Source organism: Schistocerca gregaria, chromosome 7 (assembly GCF_023897955.1).
Source record: "Schistocerca gregaria isolate iqSchGreg1 chromosome 7, iqSchGreg1.2, whole genome shotgun sequence".
In the NCBI taxonomy this organism is placed as follows: Eukaryota; Metazoa; Arthropoda; class Insecta; order Orthoptera; family Acrididae; genus Schistocerca; species Schistocerca gregaria.
In genome coordinates this window covers 531798935-531815450 of record NC_064926.1, presented here as the reverse complement: position 1 = coordinate 531815450, position 16516 = coordinate 531798935, and positions in this window count along the sequence as shown.

Here is a 16516-nt window from a genome sequence, read left to right as displayed (position 1 = left end):
AGCCTGCTGCCCCTCTTTAGGAACCTCATGTTTGTCTGGCCTCTCAACAGATACCCCTCCGTTGTGGTTGCACCTACGGTACGGCTATCTGTATCGCTGAGGCACGCAAGCCTCCCCACCAACGGCAAGGTCCATGGTTCTTGTGGGGAGGTCCCTTATCTTACACACTACTTAACCTAAATTATCCTAAGGACAAACACACACAGTCATGCCCGAGGGAGGACTCGAACCTCCGCCGGGACCAGCCGCACAATGCATGACTGTAGCGCCTCAGACTGCTCGGCTAATCCCATATGGATTCGACTGCCGATCAATGGAAACGCGTCGGCTGTTCGCATGAATCGCATTTCTGCCACACTAGTTCTTTGATCGTTTTCACAAAGGCCGTCATCGCTGCGAATGGCGCCCCGAAGCTTACAGAGCGCCACGGACGCAGGCTATGGTAGTAACCGAAGTCACACTGACAGCTACCGACCACTTGGATCCCTTCATGCTTGATGTCTTCCCCGACGGCAATACCGAGCGAGGTGGCGCAGTGGTTAGCACACTGGACTCGCATTCGGGAGGACGACGGTTCAATCCCGTCTCCGGCCATCATGCTTTAGGTTTTCCGTGATTTCCCTAAATCGTTTCAGGCAAATGCCGGGATGGTTCCTTTGAAAGGGCACGGCCGATTTCCTTCCCAATCCTTCCCTAACCCGAGCTTTCGCTCCGTCTCTAATGACCTCGTTGTCGACGGGACGTTAAACACTAACCACCACCACCACCGACGGCAATGTCATTTTCAGCAGTATAACTGTCAGTGCCTCGGAGCCGGAACCATGCTACAATGGCCTGAGAAGCATTATTGAGCTTACGTTGATGTCTCTGCTACCAAATTCGTCTGCTGTAAATCCCATGGAACCCATCTGGGCCACTATCTAACGCCCTCGCCGTGTAGGCATGTCAGAGCTATGCGTAAACATCTAGTGCCACACACCTCCGCAAAGCTAAAAACAAACAGTCGGATCCACGATACGCAGAATCAGTGGTGAATGTTGTTCCAAAGACCGACAAACAAGCTATTAAGCAGGCGGTGATAACGTTTTGGCTGATCACTGTGGTGTTGCTCCACTTGAGTGCATTGCACAGGAAGTTTATATAAACAACCATGTGGATTTGTTAGGAAAAACTTTCATTAGGATGTTGTTCATGCCGCACTTCACATTGACTTGAATTTTATTTTAAGTCAAAGCGTTGAGGCTTAATATGAATTTTTGCACTTTGTCTTTTTGAAGCATCTTCGAGTTGACAACATCAAGTCTTCTCACAAGTAAGGACTTTTTCCAGAAAAGAATTGTTGCCGTTTCGGATTTCAATCAGACCGCGGTAGGCTTCAAAAAGTCGTTATTTTTGTTTCGTAGTCATGGTGTGTGGGACTGAATCTGCACACACTTTTCCGGAGAATGTTTCGAACACTTTATTTAGAAATGTTGCACCACTTCGATGTGTGACACGACACTGATACACTGTGGTTGCACGGCAGCTACTTAACCTTTTACTGCAGTTTCGGTGGAAAAATATCTGTGAGTCGGGTCTAACACGCAAAATACTATGTAAATGGTTGAACATAGACATTTTTATTTAATTTTGATTTATTCGGTTTTTTACGTTTGTTGCTGTTTGGTAACAAATCGAAAATATTGATTAGTTATTAATTGTTCACTTACAGAGACATGGGAACATATTCTACGCTATCATTAAGTATCGTTTTCCATGCTTTAACAATCCAACTAGGTGTGATCTAAATGGCAGGAATAATTCACTCTTTCAGCTGCTTTCGCTCGTGTTTAAGTACACTCGATCTTCAGCACAGATTATCGATTTTCAGCTATTTCTGCTAACATAATGACGCTAAGCACTAACTCGGTGCAGCCAGATGTGTGTTTTGCCAGGTGGTAGCATCATTAATATACGTGTAGTTTCCTTAACGTCATGCCTAACATTACGATTTGTTGCCAACACCATGCAGTAGGGGGTTAACTCTACATGCTCAGAATTGACGGATCGACTGTGCGACGGTTGTTTGCAGTTGTTGTGCTGCGAATATATAGAAAGAAAGATCCTTTATCATTTAGCTACAATATAGCAGGTCAGTAGCTGGAAGCAGTTAATTACATAAATTATCTGGGAGTGCGCATTAGGAGTGATTTAAAATGGAATGATCGTCGGTAAAGCAGATGCCATGCTTAACTTTTCCACACATACATACAATGGCACAAAATTGAAAGACGAAATAGGTGGATCAGCCATGGTGAAATTACCACACATACAAATCATTAGGCAGAGTACTGACAGGCGATAACAGAAAATCGCAGGAAAGACTAAGAAATGAACCCTGCCCTTTATGCATGTAGTGAAGAACTTTTACACCGAGACACGCTCTTCTATTTCAAACGACAACATTTACTTGCTTCCTGTATCCCGCATGCCAGCCTACATACTCACACACACAAACACACAAGAAGCATTCTGATTCGCGCCACCGTGAGATGCAGTTACGCCATCTTCCTGACGACTAAGCCAGCCTACATACTCACATACACAAACACACAAGAGACATTCTGATTCGCGCCACCGTGAGATGCAGCCACGCCATCTTCCTGACGACTAAGCCAGCCTACATACTCACACACACAAACACACAAGAGACATTCTGATTCGCGCCACCGTGAGATGCAGCCACGCCATCTTCCTGACGACTAAGCCAGCCTACATACTCACACACACAAACACACAAGAGACATTCTGATTCGCGCCACCGTGAGATGCAGCCACGCCATCTTCCTGACGACTAAGCCAGCCTACATACTCACACACACAAACACACAAGAGACATTCTGATTCGCGCCACCGTGAGATGCAGCCACGCCATCTTCCTGACGACTAAGCCAGCCTACATACTCACACACACAAACACACAAGAGGCATTCTGATTCGCGCCACCGTGAGATGCAGCCACGCCATATTCCTGACGACTAAGCCAGCCTACATACTCACACACACAAACACACAAGAGGCATTCTGATTCGCGTCACCGTGAGATGCAGCCACGCCATCTTCCTGACGACTAAGCCAGCCTACATACTCACACACACAAACACACAAGAGACATTCTGATTCGCGCCACCGTGAGATGCAGCCACGCCATCTTCCTGACGACTAAGCATGTCCCGCAAGAGAGCAAGAGAGCACGCATTAAAAATTCATGAAGGGGTTACGACACGCAGCGGGCGGAAAGAAGGGCAAAAATGGAGGGCGCGCGCCCGCAGGAGCATCAGAATTAGCACGTGGCGCCACTAATCAGGGTTATTAAATTTATACGGGCCGAGTTTTAATTGATGAGCTTCGGCGCCACGGCCGCCATGAATTTTAATCCCGGCGAAGCGCACAGTGGTTCCGTTCTCACAGCCAGGCCACAGGTCGCGGTCGAAACGCACGGCCGCCGCTGTCCGCCTGGACGAACGGTCAGCACAGCACACGCCGGCTCCTTCCTAGACGGTGAGTTGTCACTCTAGCACCCAGATGCAGTTGTCTTTTAGTGAAGTTTCTGCAGTGCTGCACCTACCTGCCAGCTTATACACCACTGGCCATTAAAATTGCTACACCAAGAAGAAATGCAGATGATAAAAGGGTATTCATTTGACAAATATACTTTACTAAAACTGACATATTATATTTACACATAATGTGGGTGCACAGATCCTGAGAAATCAGTACCCAGAACAACCACCTCTGGCCATAATAACGGCCTTGATACCTGGGCATTGAGTGAAACAGAGCTTGGATCGCGTGTACAGGTACAGCTGCCCATGCAGTTTCAACACGATACCACAGTTCATCAAGAGCAGTGACTGTGGTATTGTGACGAGCCAGTTGCTCGGCCACCATTGACCAGACGTTTTCAAATGGCGAGAGATTGGAGAATGTGCTGGCCAGGGCAGCAGTCGAACATTTTCTGTATCCAGAAAGGCCCGTACAGGACCTGCAACATGACATGCGGTCGTGCATTATCCTGCTGAAATGTAGGGTTTCGCAGGGATCGAATGAAGGGTAGAGCCACGGGTCGTAACACATCTTAAATGTAACGTCCACTGTTCAAAGTGCCGTCAGTGCGAACAAGAGGCGGCCGAGACGTGTAACCAATCGCACCCCATACCATCACGCCGGGTGATACGCCAGCATGGCGATGACGAATACACGCATACAATGTGCTTCCACCGCGATGTCGCCAAATACGATGTGACCATCATGATGCTGTAAATAGAACCTGGATTCATCAGAAAAAATGACGTTTTGCCATTCGTGCACCCAGGTTCGTCGTTGAGCAAACTGTCGCAGACGTGATGCAGCGTAAAGGGTAACCGCAGCCACGGTCTCCGACCTGATAGTCCATGCTGCTGCAATAGTCGTCGAACTGTTAGTGCAGATGGATGTTGTCTTGCAAACGTCCCCATCTGATGATTCACGGATCGTGACAGCCATGCGGATAAGATGCCTGTCATCTCGCCTGCTAGTGATACGAGGCCGTTGCGATCCAGCACGGCGTTCCGTATTACCCTCCTGACCCCATATTCTGGTAACAGTCATTGGATCTCGACCAACGCGAGCAGCAGTGTGGCGATACGATAAACCGCAATCGTGATAGGCTACAATCCGACCTTTATCAAATTCGAAAACGTGATGGTACGAGGCATCACACCGACGTTTCACCAGGCAAAGCCGGTCAACTGATGTTTGTGTATGTGAAATCGATTGGAAATTCTCCTCATGTCAGCACGCTGTAGGTGTCGCCACCGGCTCCAACCTTGTGTGAATGCTCCGAAAAGCTAATCATTTGCATATCACAGCATCTTCTTCCTGACGGTTAAATTTCGCGTCTGTAGTACGTCATCTTCGTGGTGCAGCAATTTTAATCGCCAATAGTGTAGAATGGATAGTTGTAGTTTTGCTCTGTATACCTTTAAATAGGATGAACAGAAACAGTTTTCAAGTTTATAAGAAAAAAATTGATATTTTTAAACAAAAATATGATAGTCTAAATTACATGGGATTATACGTGTTGTTTCAAACCTTAAACTTATAAATTGTCCAGGCAGATATCAGCATTTGCTCTGAGGTGACAGGTCATGGGGTACCTACTAATATGGTGTTGGATCTTATTTTTGGCCGGCATAGTACAGCAACACGACGTGGCATCGACTCAGCAAGTCTGTGGACGTCCCCTGTAGAAATACTGACCCATGGTGCCTCTACAGACATCTATAAATGTCTTTTTCCAAAGCTGTTTCACAGAGATAGACTGCACTGTAGTTCCTTCTCTAGATTGTCGCACAGATGACAGATGACAGAGGGATAGAGAAACAATTAAAATCGCTCAAAAGAGGAAAGGCCGCTGGACCCGATGGGATACCAGTTCGATTTTACACAGAGTACGAGAAGGAACTTGCCCCCCTCCCCCCCTCTTGCAGCGGTGTACCGTAGGTCTCTAGAAGAGCGTAGCGATCAAAGGATTGGAAAAGGGCACAGATCATCCCCGTTTTCAAGAAAGGTCGTCGAACAGATGTGCAGAACTATAGACCAATATCTCCAACGTTGATCAGTTGTAGAATTTTGGAACACGTATTATGTACGAGTATAATGACTTTTCTGGAGACTAGAAATCTACTCTGTAGGAATCAGCATGGGTTTCGAAAAAGACAGGCGTGTGAAACCCAGCTCGCGCTATTCGTCCACGTGACTCAGAGAGCCATAGACACGGGTTCACAGGTAGATGCCGTGTTTCTTGAATTCCGCAAGGCGTCGTTTAATGAACAAAGTTAGATCATATGGACTATCAGACCAATTGTGTGATTGGATTGAAGAGTTCCTAGATAACAGAACGCAGCATGTCATTCTCAATGGAGAGAAATCGTCCGAAGTGAGAGTGATTTCAGGCTTGCCGCAGGGGAGTGTCATAGGATCAGTGTGCTCCCTGCCGCCGTTGGATAAGCAGCTGCAGCAGCAAGTCGTATAACCCTAGCTTATTTATTTGTTACATAGTTTAATTAATTTCTTTGCGTGTTTTTGGGTACTTGCATTGTTTAATTCGTATATTTCGGGCGTATTATAGTATTTGAGGGTTGTAGCATCGCGCCTTAGTACCTGAATAGTGCAAATTTGCGTAGTCGTCTGTCTTCTGTTTTTGTTGTGAACGGCCAGAGTCGGTTGGCCAGTCAGTGTGCTCCCTGCCGCCGTTGGATAAGCAGCTGCAGCAGCAAGTCGTATAACCCTAGCTTACTTATTTGTTAGATAGTTTAATTAATTTCTTTGCGTTTTTTTGGGTACTTGCATTGTTTAATTCGTGTATTTCGGGCGTATTATAGTATTTGACAGTTGTAGCATCGCGCTTTAGTGTTTACTTCGTAGATTCTTATTCAAATTGCGCGTGAGTTTCGTATAGGAGGTGCAATTTCGAGTTTTAGTTACTGTAATCGTAAATTCAGCAGATTGTAGCGCAGTCGTTAGGCATTTGTACAGGTTAGTTGATACATTCTTTGCGTGTTCCGCTTGCGTTATCTAGGCACCGACTAGTGTTTCAGTAACTGTTGTTAAACATCGATTAGAATGGACAGGGACTGCGATTGCTGTGTTCGGATGAGGGCTGACTTGGCATCCCTTCGCTCACAGCTGCAATCGGCGCTGACTTCGGTCGCGCAGCTTGAGGCTGTTGCCAATGGGCACCACTGTGGGGAGCCGGACTCGGGTATCACGGGGATGTCAACCTCATCCCGTCTGTCCCCAGATCGGTCTGCCGCTGGGGTTGCCCCGGTTGCTGCCCGCAGTGGGGCTGAGCCCTCGCCTGTGGTTGATTGGGAGGTCGTTCCAAGGCGTGGCAGGCAGCGAAAGGCGTCCCCGGAAGCTGACCAGAAAGCCTCCCCGGTGCGTCTGACAAACCGGTTTCAGGCACTGTCTCTGGCTGAGCCAGATGCAGCTGCCTGCCCTGTTTCAGAGGATCATTCTCAGCCTTCAAGGTCCGGGCAATCGCAGAGGTTGGGCTTACTGGTAGTTGGGAGCTCCAATGTTAGGCGCGTAATGGGGCCCCTTAGGGATATGGCGGCTAAGGAGGGGAAGAAATCCAGTGTGCACTCCGTGTGCATTCCGGGAGGAGTCATTCCTGATGTCGAAAGGGTCCTTCCGGATGCCATGAAGAGCACAGGGTGCAGCCAGCTGCAGGTGGTGGCACATGTCGGCACTAATGACGTGTGTCGCTTTGGATCTGAGGAAATTCTCTCTGGATTCCAGCGGCTATCTGATTTGGTGAAGGCTGCCGGTCTTGCTTACGAGATGAAGGCAGAGCTCACCATCTGCAGCATCGTTGACAGAACCGACTGCGGACCTTTGGTGCAGAGCCGGGTGGAGGGTCTGAATCAGAGGCTCAGACGGTTTTGCGACCGTATTGGCTGCAGATTCCTTGACTTGCGCCATAGGGTGGTGGGGTTTCGGGTTCCGCTGAATAGGTCAGGAGTTCACTACACTCAGCTGGCGGCTACACGGGTAGCGGAGGCTGTGTGGCGTGGACTGGGCGGTTTTTTAGGTTAGAAGGCCTCGGGAAAGTGCGGGATGGGCTGCAATGTCAAAGGGTGCTTGGCAATTACAGGACGTGCTTGGATCAAGGAACAGTCGGAATTATAGTTGTAAATTGTTGTAGTTGCGCTGGAAAAGTCCCTGAGCTTCAAGCGCTAATAGAAAGCACAGAAGCTGATATCGTTATAGGTACAGAAAGCTGGCTAAAGCCTGAAATAAGTTCTGCAGAAATTTTTACGAAGTCTCAGACGGTGTTCAGGAAAGATAGATTAGGCAGAATTGGTGGTGGAGTGTTGGTGTCTGTCAGTAGTGGTTTATCTTGTAGTGAAGTCGAAGTAGATACTCTGTGCGAATTGGTGTGGGTGGAGGTTATACTTAACAGCCGAATTAAGTTAATAATTGGCTCCTTCTACCGACCCCCAGACTCCGATGATACAGTTGCGGAACAGTTCAGAGAAAGTTTGAGTCTCGTAACAAATAAATACCCCACTCATACGGTTATAGTTGGTGGGGACTTCAACCTACCCTCGGTATGTTGGCAAAAATACTTGTTCAAAACCGGTGGTAGGCACAAAACGTCTTCCTAAAAGACAATTTCCATTCCTTCCGAACTGACTATGCGAATGTAGACGAGATGTGGCTCAAATTCAAAGATATAGTAGCAACAGCAATTGAGATATTCATACCTCATAAATTGGTAAGAGATGGAACGGATCCCCCGTGGTACACAAAAAAGGTCCGAACGCTGTTGCAGAGGCAACGGAAAAAGCATGCGAAGTTCAGAAGAACGCGAAATCCTGAAGATGGGCTAAAATTTACAGACGCGCGAAATTTGGCACATACTTCGATGCGAGATGCCTTTAATAGGTTCCACAACGAAACATTGTCTCGAAATTTGGTAGAAAATCCGAAGAAATTCTGGTCGTATGTAAAGTACACAAGCGGCAAGACGCAGTCAATACCTTCGCTGCGCAGTGCCGATGGTATTGTTATCGACGACTGCGCCGCTAAAGCGGAGTTATTGAACGCAGTTTTCCGAAATTCCTTCACCAGGGAAGATGAATGGAATATTCCAGAATTTGAAACACGAACATCTGCTAGCATGAGTTTCTTAGAAGTAGATACCTTAGGGGTTGCGAAGCAACTCAAATCGCTTGATACGGGCAAGTCTTCAGGTCCAGATTGTATACCGATTAGGTTCCTTTCAGATTACGCTGATACTATAGCTCCCTACTTAGCACTCATATACAACCGCTCGCTCACCGATAGATCTGTACCTACAGATTGGAAAATTGCGCAGGTCGCACCAGTGTTCAAGAAGGGTAGTAGGAGTAATCCATTTAACTACAGACCTATATCATTGACGTCGGTTTGCAGTAGGGTTTTGGAGCATATACTGTATTCAAACATTATGAATCACCTCGAAGGGAACGATCTATTGACACGTAATCAGCATGGCTTCAGAAAACATCGCTCTTGTGCAACGCAGCTAGCTCTTTATTCGCACGAAGTAATGGCCGCTATCGACAGGGGATCTCAAGTTGATTCCGTATTTCTAGATTTCCGGAAAGCTTTTGACACCGTTCCTCACAAGCGACTTCTAATCAAGCTGCGGAGCTATGGGGTATCGTCTCAGTTGTGCGACTGGATTCGTGATTTCCTGTCAGGAAGGTCACAGTTCGTAGTAATAGACGGCAAATCATCGAGTAAAACTGAAGTGATATCAGGTGTTCCCCAAGGAAGCGTCCTGGGACCTCTACTGTTCCTGATCTATATAAATGACCTGGGTGACAATCTGAGCAGTTCTCTTAGGTTGTTCGCAGATGATGCTGTAATTTACCGTCTAGTAAAGTCATCCGAAGACCAGTATCAGCTGCAAAGCGATTTAGAAAAGATTGCTGTATGGTGTGTCAGGTGGCAGTTGACGCTAAATAACGAAAAGTGTGAGATGATCCACATGAGTTCCAAAAGAAATCCGTTGGAATTCGATTACTCGATAAATAGTACAATTCTCAAGGCTGTCAATTCAACTAAGTACCTGGGTGTTAAAATTACAAACAACTTCAGTTGGAAGGACCACATAGATAATATTGTCGGGAAGGCGAGCCAAAGGTTGCGTTTCATTGGCAGGACACTTAGAAGATGCAACAAGTCCACTAAAGAGACAGCTTACACTACACTCGTTCGTCCTCTGTTAGAATATTGCTGCGCGGTGTGGGATCCTTACCAGGTGGGATTGACGGAGGACATCGAGAGGGTGCAAAGAAGGGCAGCTCGTTTTGTATTATCGCGTTATAGGGGAGAGAGTGTGGCAGATATGATACACGAGTTGGGATGGAAGTCATTACAGCATAGACGTTTTTCGTCGCGGCGAGACCTTTTTACGAAATTTCAGTCACCAACTTTCTCTTCCGAATGCGAAAATATTTTGTTGAGCCCAACCTACATAGGTAGGAATGATCATCAAAATAAAATAAGAGAAATCAGAGCTCGAACAGAAAGGTTTAGGTGTTCGTTTTTCCCGCTCGCTGTTCGGGAGTGGAATAGTAGAGAGATAGTATGATTGTGGTTCGATGAACCCTCTGCCAAGCACTTAAATGTGAATTGCAGAGTAGTCATGTAGATGTAGATGTAGATGTAGATAGATGTAGATGTTGCTATTCACAATATACATAAATGACCTGGTGGATGACATCGGAAGTTCACTGAGGCCTTTTGCAGATGATGCTGTGGTGTATCGAGAGGTTGTAACAACGGAAAATTGTACTGAAATGCAGGAGGATCTGCAGCGAATTGACGCATGGTGCAGGATATGGCAATTGAATCTCAATGTAGACAAGTGTAATGTGCTGCGAATACATAGAATAATAGATCCCTTATCATTTAGCTACAAAATAGCAGGTCAGCAACTGGAAGCAGTTAATTCCATAAATTAGGAGTGATTTGAAATGGAATGATCATATGAAGTTGATCGTCAGTGAAGCAGATGCGAGACTGAGATTCATTGGAAGAAATCTAAGGAAATGCAATCCGAAAACAAAGGAAGTAGGTTACAGTACGCTTGTTCGCCCACTGCTTGAATACTGCTCAACAGTGGGCGATCGGTACCAGATAGGGTTGATCGAAGAGATAGAGAAGATCCAACGGAGAGCAGCGCGCTTCGTTACGGGATCATTTAGTAATCGCGAAAGCGTTACGGAGATGATAGATAAACTCCAGTGGAAGACTCTGCAGGAGAGCCTCTCAGTAGCTCGGTACGGGCTTTTGTTAAAGTTTCGAGAACATACCTTCACCGAAGAGTCAAGCAGTATATAGCTCCCTCCTACGTATATCTCGCGAAGAGACGATGAGGATAAAATCAGAGAGATTAGAGCCCACACAGAGACATACCGACAATCCTTCTTTCCAGAAACAATACGAGACTGGAATAGAAGGGAGAACCGATAGAGGTACTCAGGATACTCGCTGTCACACACCGTCAGGGGACTTGCGTAGTATGGATGTAGATGTAGATGTAGATATAATGACGAAAGAGTTTCATGAACTGATGTCTCGGTTGCGTCGCATTATGATCGATGGGTGGCCAAATCAATCACTCGAGTATTCAAGAATGTTCTTCAAAACCGCCGCGAACGTTTATGGCTGTGCGACATGGCGCATTTTCATCCACAAAAATGCCATCGTTGCCTGTGAACATGAAGTCCATGAATGGCTGTCCGCCAAGAAGCGGAACACAAGCATTTCAATTATCTCTTGATACAATAATTTACCAACAGACTGTGTCGCCTGGCCACCAAGACCTGTTGCATAGCGATTTGATTCAGATATATGGCTCCTTCCGTGTATAGCGATATTACGACTGTGACGTGTGGGGCCTGAAGATGGCATCAATGTAATGCCGAAACTGGTAGCATATAAGAAGTTCATAAAATAAATTTCTACAATACATACTGTTGTTAACTGCTACCGGAACGGTAGAGGGGTTGTAGTGCTGGAAAGCGCAGCGGGACTCGCGGAGCAGAAGTCCGCGAACAACAGCACAACGGGAGAGGGCGGACACACCAACGATGGACAGAACGAACAATTACAATATCGAAACAACGGAGTCACAAGGAAACCTAACAGTCACGTCCACTCGTTCACAGAACAAGAATGTAAGTAAGCTGTCTAAAGCGAGGCGTATGCAAGATTAGACTGTCTGGATGAGCTTTTTTTTTCTTTATTGATATTCAATTCCCCCCGAAGGGGGCGGGCTAGCAGCAGCTTAGTACGCTGCTCTACAGCCTACAGACTTTTTTTTAAAAACGGAAGAAGAAAGGAACCAAGAAAAACAGGCGATAAAACGATGACTTCAAAGTGTAAAATTGCGGAAAAATGCGAAAAGTTAAAACAGAAAGCAAAAGGGGTTGGCAATGTTAATAAAATACACAGGAATCAGACAAGTAACACAGTAGACACACAATTAAAAAACATGGCAACAGTCTGTTTTCTGTTCGCAAGATGTGACTGAGCGAGAGGCAGTACTCTATCGGGGGCGCTGCTATTGGCCGCTGGAAGCACGTGTTCCACTGTGGCACCCTCACGCTAAATGAGGGCCAGGAGCCGCTCGCCGCCACAGCTTACGGCGCGGTGGTGCAGAGACCTCTAGGTGTCTTCGACGTTCATGACGTCTTGGCGGGGATTCAAAGCCCGCGGCGCGCTGCACCAGACATACGGCTGTTGGTAAATTATTGCATCACGAAATACATGCCAGCCGTTGTCCCACAGCCCATAATGGATCAACAAAGATTTCAGTTATCGGTTAGTTGGCCTAGAGGGCCCACTCCATTGCATGTAAACACAGCTCATATCATTCTGGAGCCACCACCAGCTTACACAGTCCCTTGTTGACAAATTGAGTCTGCGGCTTCATGGGATCTGCGCCGCAAGAGAACCCTACTGTCAGTTCTTACCAACTGACATCAGGACTTATACGACCAGACCACGGTTTTCCAGTCGTCCAGGGTCGAACCGACATGGTGACGAGCCCAGGAGAGGCGCTGCAGCCGATGTCCTGATGTTAGCAAAGGTACTCGCGGAGGTCGGCTACTGGCATAGCGCATTATCGTCAGATTTCGTCGCACTGTCCTAACGGAAACGTTCGTCGTGCGATTCACATTGATTTATACTGCTATCTCACGCAGTGTTGCTTGTCTGTTAGCACTGACAACTCTACGCTTCTGCTTTTGTTCTCGAAGTGAAGGCCGTTCGCCAATGTGTTGTCATTGGTGAGAGATAATGCCTGACGTTTGCTATTCTCGCATAATCTCCACACTGTGGATCCGGGGATATTAGATTTCCTAATGATTTCCGAAATGGACGTCTCATGCACCTCGCTCCAACTACCATTCGGCGTTTAACGTCTGTCAGTTCCCGTCGCACGGCTGTACTCTCATCGAGCATCGCCTGAGTATAAATGACAGCTCCACTAATGCACTGTTCTTTTATACCTTTTGTACGGTACACTACCGCCATCTGTACATGTGCGTATCGCCGTCGTATGACTGTTGTCACCTCGATGTATGTAATGTAAGAATGACATAACATAAATGCTGACTTTAATACAAATTATATACCGACCAGTTTCAGTGCAGGACCGTGTTCATGATAGTCAGATACGCAGTCATGAAACCAACATCACACATCATACGTCTTTCGATGTCCAAGGTACATTAAACCAAGCAGAACAATTATGAACTCAATAACTGTGTGAAATGCAGATGCTAATTAGCTACAAGTGAAGACGTGAAACCGGCTCAGCACAGTTGTTGACCGGGAGAACGACCCTATACTGAAACCAGCCGGTAAAAAATTTACATTAAAGTCAGGGTTTATTTTATCCATTTTCTACATTCTAAATTTACAATTAGATTTGGGTCGTAGCTCATGATTTCGTAACTTGAAAAAGCTTGGTATTTCTACTCACCCTGCAGAAAGAGGTTAATAGTACAGCATAAAAAACACCTCCCATTCATCTCTCTCTCTCTCTCACTCTTTCTTTCTCTCTCTCTCTCCCTCTCTCTCTCTCTCTCTCTCTCAAACACACACACACACAAATGGTAGATCACCTCGAAAACATTCAAAACTCCCGCCCAGAACACATTCAGCTGTTCCACTGACCACCATCTTCTTGTAGTAGTTTGTAAACAGGGACAGTGAACGTTACATACTGGGAAGGTAATAGGGAAATCAGAAAAACCAAGTAAAACTTATTAAAAACACAAAGTCAAACACACACTTTCACAAACATACAATCTTCCGCATAAAACTAAGGAATGTTAGGCCTAACGAGAACATCCCCACTCATAAAATTTCGAAGTAAATAACTCCTCTAGATTAAGTTCCATACAGTTATAGATGGCAAACTGTGAAAGGAGAGCAAGTATAGCGCAAACATAAAAATCCCGGAAAACCACGGCATGTGGTGGCAAGTTACACAAGCACAAAGTCAATTGAAACTGTATGGTACCACAGATCTTTTCAAGTCTCAAACTTCTATAACGCATATACCCAGACTGAAGCGAGCAGACGTCTAGGCAGCTGCGCAAAGGCACTGTGCCAGGGTGCTATGGTGCTTAGTGCATCTGCAAAGAAGAATGAGACCTGGGTTCAAATTTTTAATTGGCATTTCAGTCTGCGTAGATACGCCATAGATGTTTCGGACTCGAAAAGGTCTCTAGAACTGTATAGTTTTATTTCATTAAGGCACTTATGCATGTGTTTCAGGCAATATGCCCCGTTTCGTTCGATGCTGTCGTGAAATACAGTTGCAGAGCCTCTGCAGTTCATGGCGAATGCATGTCGGTTTAGGTGTAAATGAGAATTTAGGTTGGGGAGGGAGGCGTGCTGTGGTTTTCCGCGCAGTTGTGCAAAACCACTGTGTAAAGGTCGCCCAGTGGTCGCTGCATATGCCTAGCGAGCAGGGGACCAGGGTTCGAGTCCTGTCACTTCAGTCTGTATATCTGTATCATGCGATAGCGTGCGAACCTAATATGTTCGGAAACGCCGCACATAAAATCTGGATTTTATGGTGTCCATACTTCGGGTTCTGTTGGTTATAAAAAGGCAGGGTCAAGTCTCTTTGACAGTCCTTGGGCTAGGGATCATTTGCATACCCAGCAGAAGGTTAGTCTTAATGTCACTACGATACAGTACAGGGTCAAAGTATGAATATTACACACTTCCTGCTGCTTAGACAAACTGAGGTGTAAAATTAGTTTTGTATTATTTTATTTCGACATCACCAAACTATCTTAACTGGCAATACACTTCTCCAACTTTCATTCCATACGGCAGCGCTGTGTTCAGCTACTGTATATTATTAGGAGGAAGGATAAGAGTGTAGCAATTACTCGGAATCTCATTGGATTTTTATAATTCTTGCATTACCAGATGTGAGATGTAAATAGCCACCTTCAGTGCATTTAAATGAGTTATAATTCAACAAACGTCCAGCAGTACATGCCACGACACGACTTCATTGGTGAACAGGTACGGTGACACGTATTTCTGGGAGGCTGTTGGATTATAACTCACCAAAATGAACTGAAGATAGCAATTTATAGCTGAAATCTGGGTATGCAGGCATAATAAAACACCAGTGGGACTGCGACAGATTGCTGTGTTCCTATCCTTCCTTACAAAACATTTCTTTTCATGAGAGTTACAAACCTGCTACAGCAGGGAAAAGAAGGGAACCAGCGGAAAAATGCTCCTATCGGAGCACAAAAAATGCGAATAAGCTCCTGTTTATTTGCAACATTCAGACTGAAAAATGGGGAACCAACTTCCTCATTATACCCTCTTGAGGAACTTAAAACTTTCTCCCAAAAACTCTCCCACTCGTATTTATATGCACAAAACTATGTCTTCGAAAGTCAATTTTGTAATTGTACAAGTACTGAAGGGCATTTCCCCGTTTGATAGAAAGAAAACAAAAGCCCACTGAGCTAAACTTCAGCGATACATGCGTATCTAGAGCAGAAAAGGAAAAAAAAAATGTGTTTTGCTCACGGTGGACCGGCTCCAAACACAATTTTTTTTTGTAACCAAACACGGACAGAAGAGCTTCAACCTAAAGATGATTAGAACAGTAGTGTAAATCTTATTAATTTTTTATATATTGGTCGTTGTGTGAATAGGGACATGTAAAAACGTATATGGCAAAAAAAGTTTTATTCCATATACAAAGCTAAATATATTGTAAGAATTTTGGTATTTTATTCTGTTTTCCAAATGAAGTTGTTGTATCTACTTACTTTGGCCTACCATTAAATTGCTGAACTTTGTCTGGCAGTACATTAAGTCACTGACATCACGTTAAAAATACTGTCTTTGGATCTACAAGTTGCACCTCCAGGTATAAAGACGAGCTTCCGAGGAACGTCTTTTTGACTAAGATCTGACTCTTTATTTGATAAAATAAACACGCTTGATCGGCCTTCATTTTTCAAAGAAATAACAGCATATCCTTTGGCTTCCAAATAACAAATTATACATGCCTAAAATCCAAATAACTTTTTTACATACATTTTAATCACAACTGAACTTCCTGGGTTGAGAAGGTGCCAGATTATTCCTCTTATGAAGAAGCACTGACGACTACTGTTTCCTGTCACCCTACAAATTCCGAAAACACAACCCTACTTTTTTAGCTAGATGAAACACAAGTCAGAATGAAGTACAGTTAAACTGAATTTTTAGTTAATGACACGGGACTGCAAATTTGTTTACCATGCGCTAAAATTAAAATAGTGCACTTTAGACTGATACTCACTAATGAAGTTCGAAGTAAGCAAATTCAGCCCCACATCCGACATTTGTCATAGAGTGAACAAAACGTCACTTGACAGTATCGCGCCGGCCTGTGTGG